This window comes from Ictidomys tridecemlineatus, chromosome 9, assembly GCF_052094955.1.
Source record: "Ictidomys tridecemlineatus isolate mIctTri1 chromosome 9, mIctTri1.hap1, whole genome shotgun sequence".
Taxonomy (NCBI): Eukaryota; Metazoa; Chordata; class Mammalia; order Rodentia; family Sciuridae; genus Ictidomys; species Ictidomys tridecemlineatus.
This window is the reverse complement of record NC_135485.1, coordinates 78107983-78130252: the sequence shown is the minus strand read 5'-3', so window position 1 is coordinate 78130252 and position 22270 is coordinate 78107983. Positions and strand designations below refer to the sequence as shown.

The following is a 22270-nucleotide window of genomic DNA, read 5'->3' as shown; positions in this document are numbered from 1 at the left end:
ATAAATCTCAACAGGAGACAAAGCTTTATGTGAGCCCACTTGTTAAAAGTTCAACTCATTTTAAACAAAAGTATAGCACCTACAATGAGGATGGCATTCTAATCATGACTTGAAGGATCTTCACGTAAGAGTACAGGAGTGAGCCAGGGAAAATAGTAAGCATTAAAAAAAAAAGTTTAAGGGATGAATATAAGTAGAAACAATACAGTGCTAGTCATACAATTTGGCTTCAGAAATTAAGGTGTTATGTATACAGGAAATTAAGCATCTGAGTTGAGATCAGGATAATAAAAGAAATCTGATATTCAGAGAAATTGCGACTGGTAAGTGGTGCTGATTGAGTATTGGGTATTGAAAAACAAGAAATACAATAAATACAGTTCCTGAAGGGTTGAAGCAAAAGCACTGGCCATTTGGACCGGGGTAGGTGTCCCACTATGACAGAAATGTATTCTTATCACGACTGAGCTGTTAATTGTGATAGTGCGGTGAGACTTGGATTGGGTCTTGTCATACTGTAATCTGGTATCTGTGAGCAGTTCCCAATGTCCAGTATAAGAGGAAATCCCAAGCTCTGGAGTTGCACAAGCATGTGAGAGTAACCAAGACGGGCTGCCTCCACCAGTTTGTAGATTTCTAAGGAAGGATATTTCTGTTCATTTTATGAGTTTCCTTCTACTTGTTTATCCCATATTGCTCCTATTTATACTGCCTTTAAAATTATTTTCAATTGGTAAAGCTGATTCGTGGTTATTATTATTTTGCCCTGGTCTTTTGCATCTGTGTTACTGAAGTTGTTTTCATATACTAATATACATATTTTGGCTTTGCTTTGCAATGACTGCAACCTCAGCCAGGTTGCCTCCGGGTTCCAAGACGGTGGTCCTTCCCTCTCCAGCGCTGGCTCTTTCCTGAGGGTGAATCTTGTTATCACAAACGTCACCGGGATCATCACCTCATCTCCCATCATTTATCATCAACCCCATCCACCCGTGGCTCTGTTACACTTGTCCCCTTCGAGTAACCAAATGATCTCAACGCCAGCCCGGCGGGATCGTGGCACTCGCGCTCCCTCACTGCCGGCTCCTCCCGCCGGGCTCCTCAGAGCGCACAGAGGCCGCTGCAGCCCAGAACCTCCGCGCCGCTTCCCCGCCGCGCTTGGCCCCGCCCCCGCCCCCAACCACGCCCCTCCGTCCCGCGTCGCCGCCGCTCCCCGCCCCAGGCCCCGCCCCGCCCGCCCCGCCCCGCCCCGCCCCCGCCCGCTGGCCCCCTTCGCCGTCTCTCACCCTCCCTGGGCCGTGCGGCCGGAGCTGGCGCGGAGGAGCGGCGGTCGCAGTGTCGTCGCGGCCTGGCGGCGCGGCTCCTGCACGACACGCTGCCCCGAGTGCGCCAGCCGCCCACGGTTGCCTGCGGCGGTCCGAGGCAGCCCCGGAGCGTCCGGCGTTCCCCGAGGGCGGGCGTGCCCGAGCGCCGCGGAGGACCCCTGGCGCCGGCTCAGCCCGTCGGAGCGCGGGGTCCCGGCGGGGCCGGCTTCCGGCGCCGCGAAGTCCCCAACTCCCCGCTGCCGCGGCTGTTGGCGCCCAGCGCCGCTCCAGACCCGTCGCAGCCCCCGGAGGTAAGCGCACTGGGCCATCGGGGGTCGCCCGCCCCGGACCGCCGGTCCCGGTCGGCGAGCCGCGAGCGCGGGCAGGGGTGACAGGTTGGTGGGACACGAATTAGAAAATGCAACAGGCGGGGCGGGGCGGGAAACTCTTAGCGACAGCATCTCCTGCGGAGAGCTGACTTGCCCGAGACTGAAACTTGGTTCGCTCTTGCCGACCGCGGACGGCGAAGGCGGGCGGCGGGCAGCGCTGGCTCCGCGCGGCCTCTGCTGGCCCGTGCGGGGACGCTGGCGCAGGCCACAGGTGAGGCCGCCATGCCGCCCTGGATGGCCTTCCTCCTGGAGGAGTGACCCTCTTACTTGTCCTCTTCCTCCTGCTCCCCCTTGGGAAGACTCCTGATGCTGCGAAGGCCAGACCTTCAGCCAGAATAGCAACAACAACAACAAAAAGGCTCTTTCAAGGTTTACTTTTATGTCCCTGGGTTATTTGTAACCAAAATAACAAGAAATGATAGCAGGATTCCTCTTTAACTGCATTTTAATGAAAGCATTAAAAAAAAAAAAGGACTAAAGCAATGTATATATCACAGCTGCTTGCCATCTACTCACATTTGTTGGAATCCTTGTATGTGCATATAAGTCTAAGAAAACAAATCACTTGATTGTATCTATCAATCACTTAGATTGTATATAATATTAGATTTTATTATAATTCTCAAATTTCTATCAAGTGACTGTAGAGTATTTAAATCATTAGTTTGCCTTCACTTTCAGCTACCTGTAGCCTCAGACAATTGCTTTGTTTTGTTTTCCCCCCAGAAAGGAGAGTCATGAAAAAGGAAGAGAAAAGCGACGGCATGGTCACTGTTGATGAAAGGGGAGTTTTCTTTTCCTGTTGATGGTTACTCCATGATTGGAAAAGATGTGCCTAGGTGGCTGAAGAGATTAGATTTTTATAGTTGTATTGATAAATCTGATAGAAGAAGACATCAAAATGCTTTCCTGTGTCATATAGACTGATGAGTCAGTAAGCCTGGAAAAGACATTTGAAATGAAGGCAGGAGTTTGAATATTTTTAAACCACATGGGACTTTGAACACTTTTTGAAGATATTTTTATCCCCAAAATGGAAGAAGAAATAATTCACAAACCAAGAAGCATAAAATATTGAAAGGAATAATCAGTGATTCCACTCATTCCAAGAATGTTAGTACTTTGCCATGGTCTTCTGTCAAACACACAGAAACAAGTCATACATGTGTGGTGAGTGTATCACCAGTGATGGCTTGCTGTGCTACAAATGACTCTTAATTTTAATTTTGGAGTGCTTTTTCTTTCTTGTACCATGTATGATTTGACTCTTCTGTTCAAATAGACTAATATAAAGGAAGTAAATGCTGCATTTATAGTAATTTTGACTATTACCACTGTTCCTCTGTTACAGAAAAATTAGAGGCATTAATATTCCTTGAAATTTACTGGAACAGAACTGTGCCAGGGATACACATGCGCTATGTAAAATTTTCTCTTTTTGGCAAATGTACTTGCTTTGAATGAGCTGAATGTCAGCATAGAAGATTTTAAATTCAGTTTAATCAAGATCTTTAATATATGCTTTATATTAGCCAGATGGAAAACACATTAAACACCCTATTTGTTATGTATGCCTAAGGAAAGTATCTTCCCCGTGGATCATGGTGTTAATGTTTACAGGATATTTCCTAATTTTAATATTAGTGATGTTTGGTTTCTCTACTTTTGAAGAGTCTGTGAGTAATTACTCTGAATGGGCAGTTTTCACAGATGATATAGATCAGTTTAAGACACAGAAAGTGCAAGATTTCAGACCCAACCAAAAGCTGAGGAGAAGTATGCTTCATCCACGTTTATATTTTGATGCTGGAGAAATCCAAGCAATGAGACAAAAGTCTCGCACAAGCCATTTGCATCTTTTTAGAGCTATCAGAAGTGCAGTGACAGTTATGCTGTCCAACCCAACATACTACCTACCTCCACCTAAGCATGCCGATTTTGCTGCCAAGTGGAATGAAATTTATGGTAACAATCTGCCTCCTTTAGCATTGTACTGTTTGTTATGTCCAGAAGACAAAGTTGCCTTTGAATTTGTCTTGGAATATATGGACCGGATGGTTAGCTACAAAGATTGGCTGGTTGAGAATGCACCAGGAGATGAAGTTCCAGTTGGCCATTCATTAACAGGTTTTGCCACTGCCTTTGACTTTTTATATAACTTATTAGATAATCATCGAAGACAAAGATATCTGGAAAAAATATGGGTTATTACTGAGGAAATGTATGAATCTCCAAGGTTCGCTCATGGGGCAAACAACTTCTCCATAACCATCAGGCTACCAATATGATAGCAGTACTCACAGGAGCCTTGGTTACTGGGGTAGATAAAGGATCTAAAGCAAATATATGGAAACAGGTTGTAGTAGATGTCATGGAAAAGACAATATTTCTATTGAATCACATTGTTGATGGCTCCTTGGATGAAGGTGTGGCCTATGGAAGCTACACAGCTAAATCAGTCATGCAGTATGTTTTTTTGGCACAGCGCCATTTTAATATCAACAACTTGGATAATAACTGGTTAAAAATGCACTTTTGGTTCTACTATGCCACCCTTTTGCCAGGCTTCCAAAGAACTGTGGGTATAGCAGATTCTAATTATAATTGGTTTTATGGTCCAGAGAGTCAGCTAGTTTTCTTGGATAAGTTTATCTTAAAGAATGGAGCTGGAAATTGGTTAGCTCAGCAAATTAGAAAGCATCGACCTAAAGATGGACCCATGGTTCCATCCACTGCCCAAAGGTGGAGTACTCTCCACACAGAATATATCTGGTATGATCCACAACTAACCCCACAGCCCCCTGCTGACTATGGTACTGCAAAGATGCACACATTTCCTAACTGGGGTGTTGTCACTTATGGGGCTGGGCTGCCAAACACACAAACCAATACCTTTGTGTCCTTCAAATCTGGGAAGCTGGGGGGACGAGCTGTGTATGACATAGTTCACTTTCAGCCATACTCCTGGATTGATGGGTGGAGAAGCTTTAACCCTGGACATGAATATCCGGATCAGAACTCATTTACATTTGCCCCTGATGGGCAAGTTTTTGTTTCTGAAACTCTCTATGGACCAAAGTTGAGCCACCTTAACAATGTATTGGTGTTTGCTCCGTAACCCTCAAGCCAATGTAATAAGCCCTGGGAAGGCCAACTGGGAGAATGTGCACAGTGGCTCAAGTGGACTAGTGAGGAAGTTGGTGATTCAGCAGGGGAAATCATCACTGCTTCTCAACATGGGGAAATGATATTTGTGAGTGGGGAAGCAGTATCTGCTTATTCTTCCGCAATGAGACTGAAAAGTGTGTATCGTGCTTTACTCCTCTTAAATTCTCAAACTCTGCTAGTCGTTGACCACATTGAGAGGCAAGAAGCTTCTCCGATAAATTCTGTCAGTGCCTTCTTTCATAACCTGGATATTGATTTTAAATACATCCCATATAGGTTTATGAATAGGTATAATGGTGCCATGATGGATGTATGGGATGCACACTACAAAATGTTCTGGTTTGATCACCGTGGCAATAGCCCCATGGCTAGTATACAGGAAGCAGAAAAATCAGCTGAATTTAAGAAACGGTGAACTCAGTTTGTTAATGTGACCTTTCAGATAGAATCCACAATCACAAGAATTGCATATGTCTTTTATGGGCCACATGTCAATGTTTCCAGCTGCAGATTCATTGATAATTCCAATTCTGGACTTCAGATTTCTCTCAATGTCAATAACACTGAACACGTTGTTTCCATTGTAACTGACTACCACAACCTGAAAACAAGATTCAGTTACCTGGGATTTGGTGGCTTTGCCAATGTGGCTGACCAAGGCCAAATAACCCGATTTGGTTTGGGTACTCAAGCAATAGTACTGCCTGTAAGACAAGATAGAGCTATTTTCCCCTTTGGATTTAAGTTTAACATAGCAATTGGATTAATTTTGTGCATTAGTTTGGTGATCTTAACATTTCAATGGCGGTTTTACCTTTCTTTTAGAAAACTAATGCGTTGGATACTAATACTTGTTATTGCCTTGTGGGTTATTGAGCTTCTAGATGTGTGGAGCACTTGCACTCAGCCCATCTGTGCAAAATGGACAAGAACAGGAACTGAGACAAGCAAGAAATCTGTGTCTTCCAAGGGGCACTACGTGGATCTTCCTGATGTTGTCATTACCTCACTTCCTGGTTCCGGAGCCGGGATACTTAAACAACTTTTTTTCAACAGTAGTGACTTTCTCTACATCAGAGTTCCTACAGCCTACATTGATATCCCTGAAATGGAATTTGAAATTGATTCATTTGTAGATGCTTGTGAATGGAAAGTATCAGATATCCACAGTGGGCATTTCCGTTTACTTCGAGGCTGGTTGCAGTCTTTAGTCCAGGACACAAAACTACATTTACAAAACATCCATCTGCATGAGACCAGTAGGGGTAAACTGGCCCAATATTTTACAACAAATAAGGACAAGAAAAGAAAACTGAAAAGGAGAGAGTCTTTGCTGGAACAAAGAAGTAGAATGAAAGGCGCTTTTGACAGAGATGCTGAATATATTAGGGCTTTGAGGAGACACCTGGTCTATTACCCAAGTGAACGTCCTGTGCTTAGTTTAAGTAGCGGTAGCTGGACATTGAAGCTTCATTTTTTTCAGGAAGTATTAGGAGCTTCGATGAGGGCATTGTATATTGTAAGAGACCCTCGGGCATGGATTTATTCAATGCTGTACAGTAGTAAGCCAAGTCTTTACACTTTGAAGAATGTACCAGAGCACTTAGCAAAATTGTTTAAAATAGAGGAAGGTAAAGGCAAATGTAACTTAAATTCAGGCTATGCTTTTGAGTATGAACCATTGAAGAAAGAATTAGAAAATTCTGAATCAAACGCTGCCTCCTTATTGTCTCATTTATGGCTAGCAAATACAGCAGCAGCTTTGACAATAAATACAGATTTGCTGCCTACCAGCTACCAGCTGGTCAAGTTTGAAGATATTGTTCATTTTCCTCAAAAAAACTACTGAAAGGATTTTTGCTTTTCTTGGGATTCCTTTGTCTCCTGCTAGTTTAAACCAAATATTGTTTGCCACTTCCACAAACCTTTTTTACCTTCCATATGAAGGAGAAATATCACCAACTAATACTAATGTTTGGAAACAAAACTTGCCTAGAGATGAAATTAAACTAATTGAAAACATCTGCTGGACACTGATGGACGGACTAGGATATCCAAAGTTTACGGACTAAATGCTGCAGGTCAGCAGAAATTTGCACTAATGCTTCCCCACCCGCTTTGTGGATATGGACTAGAAGAGTTTGTTTATTCTTGTATTGTGTGTGTGTGTGTGTGTGTGTGTGTACTTTTATTTGCACAGAGAGATTATTTAAAAAATAGGCACCATATTTGGCCTAGCAGGATTTATTTTTATGTTACCACTTTCCTTGCTTTTGTTTCTGAATTTTTTTTCTGCTAAAATATTTCTGTTTCAGAAGTTAGATGAAATTATATCATGGGCTTCCGGGAAGATGGGAAGATTTTAAAGGATTTTGTTTAACTTGCCTTCTTCTGTAACTGTGCTAATCTATCTGGGGACCTCATACACTACTAAAGGCCTTGCAGATGCTGCTTTACCCAAGCATCTCTTCTTTTCAAGATGGACTACAAAAGTTCCTTATCTTTTTGAAAAGGTCTTTTAACACACTTATCTTGCACAAAGAAAAAGAAAAAAAAAAGTGAATTCCTTTTACTTTATATAACACTCAGTGATATCACTGGAGAAATGGCGTTAAGTTCCTATCAGAACTATAGGATTCCTTCTGGAAATGCAGATGGAAATACAGAATAAAGACTTTTTTTTTTAAGTCAGAAATAGAACCTGGAAAGTTTCCTTAAAATTTTTTACTTACAAATAACAAGAAATAAGTCTGAACAGTCTGGGTGCTGAGGGCTGGTTTTTTAGACATGCTTGTCCATTTAAAAGTCTCTTTTTGACTTCCTGAAGCTACAGCTGTTTGCCATTACACTATTCCCACCCTGTCCTTTTTGTCACTGTCCAGCAAAACAGTCAGTAGGTACTAATTGCTGACCTCCCTGTATTTGTAGAGTTTTCCTTTTTTTTTTTGATGATTAATTTTGCATTAAAGACTGACACAGAATCAAATTTATTTTTTTGTGGAATTACTACTGTATCAGTCAAAGAAAGCTGTGCCACTGCTGCCAGTGTTTTCTTAGACTGGAGACAGAGTTGGAAAACTGCCTGACTTTTCTTGCTTCCTTTTGAGTGAGTTTACAGACCGCCAGTGTCTGCAAAATTGAAGGCAAATGGGAGATGATGTCAGAGGCATCTGTTTCTTTTAGCATCTGCATCTTATTATAAATGTAGTCAACATCAAATGTGGTTCATTTTCCTTTGCTGGGTTCTGAAATCAAAATGCTATGCCATTATAAGCCAGTAGAGTAATTACAATGTATTGGATGAAAACTATCAGGCAGTGTGGAGACTTGATGAAAATCTTTGTACAGATTGCAGTCTTCTTCCTGATGCTTCAAACTACAAACTGGAGTTCCTTCAAGCTCTCTAACACTTAGAGTCTGTCATTCTGACCTAGATAAAAGTGGTTCTGTCTCAGTAGTTTGTTATTATGTCAAAATGTGCCTCCAAAGTGATAAAGCTGTGGATATGTTACATTCCAGCTAAATCTTAACTTGGCTATCATTTTCCTTCCATTTTGATATCAGACTGCTCCCCTCCTCCACATTTACTTCCCATGACTCCCATAATTTTCCCTTTATGATAACAAAATGAATAAAATTACATTAATTTAAGTTAAAAGGGCACTGAAGACTTAAATCTACACTATTATTATTAAGGAAGATTATTCTATCTTAGGGTCAATCAGCAAACATTTAAAATTGCTACATGGATGATTACTCTGTTTCCATTATTGCTCAGAGTCTCAGTGTTTGCTTTTAATTCCCAGGATGTGTGATCTCAAATCAGATCAAATAAAAAGGCTCCGGGTTGGAAGTTGTATTAGGTCTGACTAATGTAAGAATTATAAATGGGTGCAGGTATCAGAGAAGACAGCAGAAGCCACCCCTGCTGTTTTTGAACGTATGAAAAATGCCTGCACAAGCAGAAGAAAGTTAAATGGAACATGTGGAGGAATGGGGAAAGAAGAAATGTGGAAAATGAAAGAGTAATTCTGAGGATGAATATGGGAATATATGGTGGCAAAAGAAAGGAGGTTTACCCAAATGGTCTTCACAGTGGACCATTACCATTCATCCTAACAGCAATTTAGAGTTACCTGTCTCTATCCTCATTCATTCCCACTCCAGAGGAAAAATTTAGTTGCAGGCCCCACTACTTAGGTAACCAATGTAGAAAGTTGCCCCAGACTTTACTTGCAAATTCTCCTGCATAGGGAAGGAGATGACACACCCATTGGGTGTGTGTGCACACACATGCTCATGCTTCTGCCTTATAACCTGAATACCTAAGGTGAGTGATTCTCCTAGTACATCCTCAGGTTCTGCATCACAAGGTAATCCAGGAAAAATTTAAGTTGCCTGTACATGTACTTTTACTTATCTTGCAAATAAGATGAAACACTTGTTGGAAAACCTATATAAAATGTCCTATATGTAAAAGCCACCTCTTCGTTCATTTCCTAAATTTAGACCTAATTGGGGATAATCTACATAGCAATATTTTATTCAAAATAATCGCAATGAAATTTTGAGAAGATGTTTTACTGCCAAAAGTAAAGTAACAAATGTAATGATAATTTGGCTTTCAAAGTTGGAAAATGACAGAATTTTCTTAGGATGAAATATAAAGGCCACATCTAAAGTTGAATGTACCCCAGTGAAAAATCCAAACATGATAGGAAATAGAATCTTCTCAGGAGAAGGAAGCTAAATCTGAATGTGCTTCAATTTATATTTTAAAATACAGATTTTATCAAGAATATGACACAAGACCACATACATACTGTGCCTAGATTCCAAAATATTAGACATTTGATTATTTTTAAAAATAATTGATAAATGCCTGGCAAGAATAGGATCATTTTTATTTATGTCAAATTTCAAGGAATATAAGAGGAATTGCCACATTGCCTGCTGCAAATATATTCAAAGAAGCACTCCCCTCCTACATACTAGCATGTCTTAATAATTCCCCTTTATAAACTTGTTACCCCTCCTGTGTGCCACTTATTTTTTTATTTTATTCTTTTTAGTTATACGTGACAGTAGAATGTAATCTGACATGTCATACATACATGGAGTATAACTTCCCATTCTTGTGTTTGTACATGATGTCTGCCATTTATTTTTGATTGGCAACATTGATAAGCAGAGAACTTCATGCATTATTAAAGATCCTAAACAGTCTTCTTATATAAAGTATATCACATTTACTTTCTACAAGTGAGTAAAAAATTATAATTTTCAAATTTCAATGCTGCTTGACTTCATTAACTTTGATCATAATTAGAAAAGTTTTCACTGATTAGGACAAAATGTAAATAGAAGGCAGTATGTTGTACCATCACTTTCAGGATGTTTAAGATATATCAAGACATTGGATATTTTTTTTCTTACTTATATGTTAACCAAATTAATGTGTCTGACTAGCCATCATTTCACTATATTTTGGCAGAAAAATTATCCAAATGACTTTTGAGGCCCAAAAGGTACTGGATTTTGCACAGAGCATGTTAGATACTTTAAAAATGACAAATTCTAACATTTTAAAAAGTTGTAGATTCTTGAGCTGTAATGTATATGGATTTATATTATGTTTAACCCAAGTAACATGTTTAATCGAATCTGATTCCAAAGGTGATTTTCAGCTAAATCTTTCAAACCATGAGAATTTTTGTTTTTGTTTTCTTTCACACCTTATCTAGTTAGGTAGCAACAAAACAAAACAAACAACAACAAAATACAAACCTAAAAAGGAAACAGACTGAAGGTCATTAACTAGTTTGTCAGGTCTCTATGTATAAAAGTCTGATTTATTAATCTAAAAATAAAAATCTAAAAGCAATGTGAGTATAATTAAGATAATTTGCCATATCCCCCTTCTTTAAGTCTTTGGGTAGTAGTGTTAGGATTTACTATGGAGTAAAAAGATGCAGAAGTTGGAAAATGCAGAACAAGTTTAATATAGATACAATGTAACCAGTAAACATGAACTTCACCCCTACCCTACCTGATGGCAAGCCTTTACCTTTTTTCCCTAACAATCCTAAATCCTGGCTCTTCAATTTTAAATGTCAAGAATATGCCCGTACTAAGTGCCTGTGCTCTACGTCTGCCCCTCTGTTCCCGGCTACACACTATAAGCTCTTTATTCAGGCATGATATTGCCAAAAAGAAGAAACATCTCACAAGTTACCTGAAGCATATTAAACAATGCCTCAAGTAATAAGCGCAATGAAATCTTTTGAAAATACAAGATCTGCCATGAGTTAATCACTTAATATGTGCTACACATTGAATTATAAGGTTTGTATGTATCTTATTACATACAATCTGCACAGCTCTGTGTAGTACTTATTTTACATATACATTTGAAACTCATGACAAGTGGTTTATTCAGATTAAATCCACTGATAAGTACTTTGACAGAGATTTATGCAGTTTTTCCAATTCCAAAAATCTGAAGAAATCGTCCCTGTATTTATCATTCATGCATTAATTCTCTAATCCATGCATATCAGCTGTCAAGGTATTGATTACATGAGGCAAGAACACAAATGTTGGTTGACTATGAACCTGCCTGGTGAGAAATAGGCAATTGCTCCAAGACTTCAGAACTATCAGAAATTCATCAAGAGAAAGAAGAGGGGTAGTTATGACCACCCAACGAAAGTGGTATCTGTTCTGTAGTGGGTTTGGTTCATCTCCTTATTTCTGAAGCAAGGTAGTTATGAGTAAAGAATACTTTAATGATTTAGAGGAAGTTATGACTGGTATATTTGAATAGAGGCCCCCACTTTTTTTTCTGGCTTATGTTTTTACTATTTGTCAGAGCATATCCCACCAATGGGTAGCCCTTCCAAAGAGATTGAGAGTTGTCCATAAATACTAATAGAGCAAAACCACTGACATTCTTACTTGACTGTTCCAACCCACTACAAGAAAAAAAAATTATGTCTATAATCAAATATTAAGGGATGCCCTAAAGAGGAAGAGATACTTGAATGTGGTCTGACAGACTGTGTGTGTGTGTGTGTGTGTGTGTGTGTGTGTGTGTGTGTGTGTGTGTGTGTCTTTGCTAGTGATGGCAGTAAGAATAACTCAGTGCCTTTGACCCAGGCTTCAGCAATCTTTTATTTTCCTCTCCTTCCCACCAAAACCTCACCACCCCAAGTGCCTCCAGCTCCACAGTGCTAGACCACTCTCAATCCAGGGGATGCTTTCATGGCCTTAGGACAATGGAGCTGACACTTCTGCTAGGGACCATAAAGGAACTCTTTCTTCTTTTTACAAAGTTCCTAGTATAAAGGAACCTACAGCAAGTGGAAGTTAATGTTCCCATCAATTCCATGACTTCAGGGTCATCCAAATACATTCACATGGAGTCAGTTTTATGGTGAGCCCCCCCCCCCAACTTATTACTCTTTCCCCTGCATTATAAACAATTCCAGAGAGAAAGAGGAGAAGGGCAATGAGAGAATGAAGAAAGGAAAAATGGAGGAAAGAGGGGAAGAAAATATTGAAAGGAGAGAGGAAGGGGAAAAGGGAGATGCTCAAGAAGAATTATTACTATAAAGGTTGTGTTGTGGTCTAAACTAAAAGAATGAATTTTAGTGAGATAAAACTTGATTAAAAAGAAAAGTTATAATCTGACTCCAGTCATTCCATAACACATTGCAATTATTCTATTTTATGTTGTTTCTCTATTTCTGTATTACCCCGACTATAGAGATGAATCTAATTTTTCTTTCAAGTGTGTTAATATTGATATAAAATTTCACTTTTATGTGACTCGGCTTCTCAAATATTCTAGACATGAAGTGCTCTTCCATGTGTTGTCTTTCTTTTTCTGAGCATGGGATGGGCATCGTTCTTAATCATTTAAGGAGAAGAACGTGCATGCTCATGAGAAGTCCTTGATGCCCGTCCTTCCCCTTGTGGAAGTCAGTTCAGCTCCCATTGCTGTCACTTTCCTTAGTTACTAAATGAGCAGTAGAAGCTCTAATCCCTGCTTTAAAACCTGTCACCCTTCTATAAGCAAGCTTGCCTTATTCATGATATGCAGAAATTCTCCAGAACTTGGTATATGATGGTGAAAGATTACTGTAGAATTTTGTTGGTGTTTGTTGTTTTAATTATATATCATTTATTTATTCCTCTATTTTGTTCAGAAGATTAATTTTGTTTTAGATTTGTTCAAGTTATGTGAAAATTTTAAATATGGCTCTTTTATATTTACTGAGCTATTTTAATTTGATGCTTTACTACAACATTTCACAAAACTCTGAAGAGGGATTTATAAGCACAGGGAAGACAACCAGGAAGGGATGAAATTACTTTCATAAGGTACTCATGAAAAGTATTTTTATTTGTATAAAAATACAGATAATAAAAGTTAATCTCACACAAAACAGATAGTTTTACTGTTAATTGTCAGACATTAATCTGAGCACCCTGGCTACTCCAGCACTAGCAAGAGCACAGCTTGCTACACCTGGCTCATGTGCCCCTGATAACGAGTACTCATTTCTCTCTAGGCTTACCAAACTGCAGTGTACACACATACAGTTATTCATTTTCCCCAACAATAATTACAAAACTATCTAAAATATCTCACTGTTGAACACAGGGAAATAAAAATATATATTCGTATGCACACATTGAAACCTTACAAATTCCATTGCCCTAAGAGGTACATTTTTTTTCTATATGACTGCTGATTGTTCTGATGAGTTTCTCACCGAACTTGTTTCACCTTTCCCCCATTTCCTTGTTTTGATATGAAGAGAAGCATTTTTATTTCAGATCACACACACACAGTGTGTGTGCCTAAGACTCTGTGTTCTTTCTTAATTTTAAACCTCTATTTCTCCATCTAGAGAACTCCTTCATAGATGATGTAAGCATTTTAAACAAATTAAGTGTGAAAATTAATAGAAAAATAACTATTCCCCTTTGTGACCACCTCAGATTCTCTAGTCTTATTGACTTGAAGGGGAAAGAGAGATAGCAGAGGTGGGTTTGCTTTCATTCTCCTACCACATGTGCTCAAAGACACCCATGTGTCATAAGTTGTACCATTTTCCCAGTGCAAAAAAAATGTTAGTGTTTTCAGATAATTCAAACATAAAGAATGAAGAGAGATAAGCCAAAGAATTGCGCATTCATGTTAGTATTTAATATTTTACTGAGTTACACACACATGTAAAATCATGATTTAGAAGTATCATTGTTTTATGTTCATACTTCCAAGAAACAGTTTTGTCCAAACTCTCACTTTGGTATCTCTATCATTTCTGAAGTTTGTGTTTATCTAGAGTATATTGTATTTACTACTGAGATTTACAAAGATATAGAATTTTCTAAATTGAAGTTTGATGCTATCACTCAGTTTTATTCTGTCATACGTCCCATTTGTATATCAAGCATAACTTTGTTTTTATCTGCATTTGGTGGATATATATGTATATATTAACTTCTACATTGACAATTATTCCGTTTTCTATTTAAATTTTTCCATATTAAATATGGATTAGACTTGAAATGCCTAAAACAATTTGTAAATAATTGTATTTACTCCTCTGTTTATGTTAACAAAAACAAACCAATTATTGTAATTATGTATATATAAAAATATATATAACATTATTATTCACTTTAGCACTGTATATAACAAAAGTTTATACTAATATAATTATACCTAATATAAAATAACTTTTTGTTAATTTCTGTGTCATTAACACATATGCTGTAGATTAGTGTAGCATTCTGCAGTATCTTTTCTTGTTAAGATGCTTGTTAGTTTGAATGTTTTCTTTCTTCTGTGACCATAGAGTGGGACCCAGGAGCAAATACTAGAGACTTTTACCAGGAACTCATTTAGCAAGGAGAGCAGAATAGCATGCACCCCAACAGTAGACCAGTTAATAGGGATATGTTAGTAGGGCTCACAGCCTAGTATCTTTAATAAAAAGGAACTCCTTTCCTGTTCTTCTTGGGTACGACTGTCCATATTCTTTCACTGGTTGACTATAAGCAATTAGAAAACACTGTTGTATTTATTCTTGCATGTGCCAGTTCTACTGTCCCTATCCATCCAATGGTAGTATTTGGATAATGAAAAATCAGTGGAGAATAAAAAGATGCATTAATCCTAGCTGAAATGTTGGAAATCCTCTACTATGGTATTAATAAATTGTTGTTGGCAAACCTGGGATTTAAAGTTAGGTTTCATATTCTCATATTTTCTCCAATGAGATAAAAAATGCATGTTAACAGAAACAATAGCAATAAAATGAACAAGAGTGTACTCACCATCTGCCCTAAAAAATGCACAATTAATTCTGGTAGTTAAGTCCTTCTGAACTAGTATCACATCCTCTGCTCCCACCAGACATCTTAGAGGTAACTTCTGTCCTTGATATTTCTTTGCTTTATTTTATAGCTTCAAAACACACACTTACACATACATGTAATATATATTAAAGATAGGTATATATACACACATACATATATATCTATGTATACATAGGCTAATTTTGTGTTTTCGGACTTTAGTAAATAGTAACACACTGTACGTATTATATAATTTTCTTTGTTCAAAATTGTGTCTAATGCATGTGATGTTTCTATGTAAAGATCACATATGTTCAACACAGTAATATTTCATCATATGAATGTGCCACTATATAAATATGTCATACCTTGTTCAACTTTTAGCTTGATGTGTTTTGGGGATATTTATAATTTTTGCAAATTTCAACAATTCTCTGTAACAATTCTTAAGTATGTTCCATAGTGAACATACATACAAAGTATACACGAATTTTGCTTGTACTCAGAATTTTCCACCCTCACCTATTCACCTTCCTTCCTGGAATATTTTTGTAGGATCGAATGGCTCTGGGTTAATATGCAAACATGTGTCCTCAACTATTATAGATGATGTCACATTCTTTTCCAGATTGGCTATATAAATTGACACTCTAGAAGCGTTTCTGTTGTTTCAGATTTCCTTCTGTATTTAATATTTTCTGACTCTCTGATGGGATAAAAAGGATGTCACATCTGGTTTTCATATGCATTTTTCTGATTTTTAATGACTGAGAACATTTAAACACAAGTGTGCCTGCACATGTCTATAGATACTAGTCTTTCTTCTTGCCATTTTGTTTCTTTTATGAAATGAAATTCACAGTCATGTCTATTACCCCTTTACCTATTAAGTTCTCTTTTTCTTATCAAGTCATTGAAGTTTACTATGTATTCTTGATACAAATCCTTTTTTGGTTATGTGTTGAGGATACATTTTGGTTTATATTTTTTACCTTTGTAGTATGACTTTGTGGTATCTTTAAATATACAGGTTTTCTTAATTTGAATGGAATCAAATATGTCAATATATTTTACTTTATTATTTATACTGTTTTGCCATCTTAAAATATTATTCTAAGCACTCTTTTATTAATTGTCTATTGTATTGTTCTATGAAAGTAGTACCATAAACTTAGTGGCCTGAAAAAACATCGTATCTCAAAATACTTCTGGGTCAGGCAGCCGCTCTTGACTTAGCGTTGTGTGCTTTAAGATGGTTAACACAGCTGCCATCAGGTTGCTCCAGGGCTGCATTCTCACTGTGGCTTAACTGGGGTGGCATCCACTCCAGTGCTCAAGTGACTGTTGGCAAGATTTAGCTCCTTGTGGGTTGCTGCACCAAAAGCCATAGTTCTTCTCTGGCTGTTGGCTGGAGAGCACAGTCCATAGCTTATCATGTGGGCCCCTGTCGTCCGTAGCTTATCATGTGGGCCTCTGAATTTAATGAAGCAGCTTATTTCATGAAAGCCAAGGAGGGAGAAAGTCAACAGAGAAACTCTGTAGACAGTGTCATGCAGTCAGGGAGCCGATCCTCTCACTTTCGCTGTGTTCTGTTAGAAGCCAGTCACTGGTCCCATCCATACTCATAGGCAAGGAATAATACCAGGGCATGAATGCAGATGACAATTGGGGTAGGTAGGGATCACTCTAGAGTTCATCTGTCACAGATTTTGTCATCCGTATTTAGCATTAACTGTTTTGTCTATTATGAGATTTCTTTTTCCTGTATGAATAACCTCTTGTCCTAAAGTGGAAGACTGAATTATCTTTTCTTTCTCACTGACCTTCAATGCCAATTCTACCATATTCAGGTCCTTCTCTTTTTGTGTGAATCTGTTTCTGGGCACTGCTCTAATATATTTCACTGGCAAATCTGCTTATCCCAATGACCATACCACCCTGTCTAGATTAGTGCAAGTCTCTTTTATTCTTTTCTTTCTTCTTATTGTTACAGATCTTCTTTAGCCTTTTTTCTTTTATATGCAGTGTAGGATTAGTTTTCACAATTTCTCAAAGAACAATACATTTAATTATAAAGACCTTACATCCATTTTTGTGATATTGACATCTTTACATTATTATTTCATATTCATAGGCATGGTATTCCTGTTAACTAGAGAGAGAGGCCTCTCTCTTTACTTAGTATTTGTTAATCCTTTGGCAATTTAAATCAGAGCACTTTACATATTGTTATTACAATGATACTTAGGTTTAATTAAATGTTTAAATTTAAGGTTGATTATTGTATATTTATTGTATCTAGGATCATATAAAATATCCTTACTAATTCAGTAATTTACCTGAAAAATCTTTTGAAAATTTTATGTATATGGTTTTATAATATGTACTTAATGAATTTTATTTCCTCCTTTCTACTTGAGTTACTGCTTAATATTCTTACTGCATTTGTTAGGAACCTTCTGTGAAATGCTAAATAGATTTGATAATGTAGGATGTTCTTGTATGAACCCTAATATTAGTGGAGTGTTCCTATTGTCTCACTTCTGAGTGAAATGGTCATGTGTAGTTCATAGGTTCTCCTTATTACTTATCCTATACTTACCATCAGGGTCTTTTCTTCTATTCCTAGTTTGGTATGTGACTTTTTATCATGGGGACATGATGAGACTTATTGAATTTTTTTCTTCATCCTATTGAAATAGTCTTTTTTAAACCTATGATAAGACCAGCTTGGAAATTATTTATATTATTTGTCTATGTTGTTGAACTGTTAATAATTAATTTAAAACACTGATATCAACATTTATAATTGTGATTGGTTTATATTTTTCTTTTCTCATCTTGTAATAATCAATTTTGAAGTCAATATTATACTTATGACATAAAATAAGCTAGGGATATTTTATTTTTATGTTCCCTACAAGAGTTTGTATAAGATTGAAATAATCTAATACTAAGTCTTTGTTGGATCTCATTTGTAAGCCATTTGACCATGGTGTTTTCTTTATGAGGCTATTTTTACTTTATATAAAATTCTATTTCATGCTTGTAGGTTAATTTTATTTAAATCACATATTTATTTTTTACTCTGTTCTGACAAGTTGTATATGTGTGTGTGTGTATGTATGTATGTGTATAATGTGTGTATATATATATATATATATATATATATATATACATTGTACATATATGCATATTTTTTTCTTTTTGCAATCCTGGGAATTTAACCCTGGGTGTCCCAGCCCTTTTTATTTTACTTTTATTTTTTTAACTTTGTAACAGGGTCTCACTAAATTGTTGAGATTGTATTCAAACTTGCTGTCCTTCTGGGTCAGCCTCCCAAGTTGCTGGAATTATAGGCATGTGCCTATAATTTACCTGTCTGACAAGTTATATTTTTAGGAATTTGTTCTTTACTTTTATTTGTCATATTCATTAGCCTACATTTGCTCAAAATTATATTGCCTCTGTAATTACCTACCCCCACATATTTTTTCCATTTCAATATCGAATATCTTGACATCATTAGTTTTTATTTCTTGATTGCAATTTTACTTTTATGTAAGTCTATCGGATTATTAACTTAGCTTTTTCTATTTCTACCTACTATTTTATATGTATTTGACATTGTATTAATTTGGCATTTAACTTTTCAGATTTGTATCATTCAGTTTTACTTCTTTTTTCTAATTTTCTGTTCACATTGTGTTTTGTATTTTTAAAAATTAGACATAGGTGAATGCCTTCCAGCTAAACTTGTAGAGATTTGCTACTTATTACAGTGAGAGACAATTAAGAAGCATGGTTTTATTCTGGGCCACCATTGGCAGGAGGTAGGAGGTAGGGACAATGCTATGATTTTATATCTGAATAAATGTTATCTAAAAGGAGGGAAGAAGAGAGACAGTTTGAAATTAATTGACAAGGAAGTAGCCATCACTCATCTTAACTGTGAGACCAGGACAAGCACTATGTGGGGTTTTAGGAATTATTTATGCCTTCTCTGTCTTCAGGACACAGTTATGGAGTCATCTTGCTTTTGTCTTGAGTGGCTTTGTTCTATGAAATTACTCATGTTCAAGAGGATACTTGTCCTGGCTGATGGTAGCAAGCCACTTCCTCCTGTTAGGATAGATTACATTTTCCATTCTCATTTTAAAAGATTTCTGGTTTTCACTGTCCTCATTTAAGACTATTGTTTCTCTTTAAAGCTGTATTGCTTGATTCCACACTTACTACTATGTCCTTTTGTAGTTGTCTCTTGCAAGTATCTTCTGGCTTTGGGTGTGAACTGACACTATGTGACCATGAGTTATAAAGGCTTCATTAAATTGATGATTTCCTTAGTCATCTTGTGTCATTTCTTATCTTCAACATGTGACAACTCCCTTCTGCTTAGTTTTAGCATGTGATTTTTGAAAGTTTGATATTTTTACACATTTTGTAGCATGATATTTTTGAATACATCTTAAAAATAGAATATGATTGGATTTTTATTCATAACCTAACAATAATTGTCTTTTATCTGGAGTGTTTAATCTATTTACATTCATTGTGGTTATTGATATGCTTGGATTTATTTAGAATAATCATCATGTATCTTTTGGTTATAACTCTATTTACTATATTCCCTTTTAATTTTCTCATTTCTTAAATTATTTTGAGATGATTATTCCCACCCACACTTTCACAGTTGTAGAAAAAAATGTATCTTATTATTTTAAGGTTTACTATAGGAAAATCAGAAGTGGATATAACTCTTTTATGCATTCAGTACTTGTTTAGATTTGTCCATATGTTTAACTTTTTCTTTATATTCCATTTTTCTATTCAAATCATTCTTCTGTGGCCATATTTTTCTGCCTAAGTATAATTATTAATATTTTCTCAATTTTTGTTTGCCTTGCATATGACTTTCATTCTTGCAGGGTACATTTGCTGAAGACACAGCCTTTAGTTAACAGCACTTTAAATATATTATTCCACTTATCTCATTCACCTATTACTGTTTTCTCAAGTGAAATAGAAAGCAGAGTCAATAGCTGAGAATAATGAAAGGGAAAAGGTCTTGGAAGCTGAAAGAGAAAAGAAGGTTTAAAATATTCATCTGGGAGAGTGGAAGAGTAATGCATGTGTGGGATGGTGTTGTGCCCTTGCCAGACTGTCCCCATGGCCTCCTTGAAGGGATGTGTTGAAAGCAAGAGACCAGTTTTCTCTAGTTTTGCTCAGCTGCACCCATGCAAGCCTGGAAAAACAGAAAGCAGGAATGAACAGATTTGTGTGTGTGTGTGTGTGTGTGTGTGTGTGTGTGTGTGTGTGTGTGTGTTTTCTGGGGGTGGCATGACAGAATGACAGAATGTGAGATGTGGTTTTGTGCAAAAACTGATTATCAAGGTTAAATATATTTTGATGGAAATGAGGCTTACATGACAATTTTAAAAGTTTTTAGATTCTGGTAGCATCAAAGAGTTATTTGAGGGCTAGGGGCGTGGCTCAGTGGCTCACCTTGTACTTGCAAGACCCTGGGTTCGATCCTCAGTACCACATTTAAAAAAAAGAAGTGAAATAAAGGTATTTTTTAAAAAAGAATTACGGAGGTACTAGTGGAGGCACTAGAAGGTAATATAAACTAAAACAGCCATTTAGCCCTTGTCATTTTTATTATTGCCTCATGAGCCAAGAAAGCTAGTAGAGCTCAGGCCATCATCACCAAATTCCAGGAGGGATGTCCAGCATACCGGGTGAGGCCCTCACCTTCAATCCAACAACTTTTCACAATTATGGAATTACTTGAGGAAATTTTTTTAGACAGATTTTTGTTTCTGTGGCCAAAATAGCTGATAAGAGCAAGTTAGAGAAGGAAAGATTCATTTTTGGCTCACGTTTTCAGAAGTCTGAGAAGTGGTTAGTGGACTCCAAGGCACAAAATCATCGAAGAAGGGTGTGTCAGGGGAAAAAGCTGCTCATATGACCTACTTCCTCCTATCTCCCAATAGTTCATTAGCTCTTAATGATTAATCTATCAAGTGGATTAATACACTGATGAGGAGAGAGTCCTCATGATCAGTCATTGACTGAGAGCCCCGCTTCTGAACCTTGCTGCATCGGGGAGCCATGCTTTTCATCAATGCATGAGTTTTTAGAGGGCACAGGTCAAAGCACATTCAGAATTCCTTGGGCTGAGATGGTCCCTGGCATCTGCATCTTGTAAATGCTCACCCTAAAGGGTATTCTGTTGTGTAGCCATGATGGAGATTCCCTGCATTAGGTAGATAACATCCCAATCAATTACAGTTGTTTCTAGTTTTTCATGGTAGTTTCGATGTATAAAATTGTTGCAGACACTAAATTATTAAATATCGCACCATTACTCCTAGAATACTGGGTTAAATCAGATTTAGGAAGCTACTGGTCACTACATTTTTATCAACCAATCAATATATAAACTGGTATTAATGTATGCTTTCATTTAAAGACATCCAATTTAATATGTTTTAGTTTTATACCATTTTTAAAACTAATGTCTGAATAAAGTTGATCTAACACTTGCATCTTTTTCTGTAAGCTATATCAGTCTTCTTGCATAAGGAACACCAGACAGTACTTCAGAGCCATTATAAAAATCACCAAAAAAACACTGAATTGTTTGAAAATGGCACAAAATAGACTCTGCAAAACATACTTGTTTATAGTCAGAAAACTAAAAACAAGAAGGCAGAGCACTGCCTTCTTCAACCTCAGCCTGAGAGGTGCTTATCAGATGTCTCAAGATTTTTGCCATTCTGTGCATATCTATCCCAAATGAACACGAGCAATGATTAATGGTTTTGGAACTGCAAATAAATTTCCTAATGGCAAATTGAAAAAAATACAGAATCTATAAGTAAAGAGAAATGACTGTACCTGAAATTCCTACTCCTGACCCAGCTCTGGTTTCTCAGGCCCTCCTGCAGTAACTGGTGACTATCACCCCCTGTCCTTCCATATCTGAGCTATCTCTGGTTCCGCTTTCACAGCCTGAACACTTCTGTCTGC

General features: G+C 37.3%; 1 pseudogene across 1 annotated transcript; it reads left to right on the top strand.

Moving 5' to 3' along the window:
• The first annotated feature begins 1475 nt into the window (after positions 1-1475).
• LOC144366815 (dermatan-sulfate epimerase-like protein) lies at positions 1476-8714 on the top strand (annotated as a pseudogene). Its single transcript, XR_013425950.1, has 2 exons — positions 1476-1615; positions 2420-8714. The product of XR_013425950.1 is annotated as a dermatan-sulfate epimerase-like protein (transcript).
• The last annotated feature ends 13556 nt before the right edge of the window (positions 8715-22270 follow it).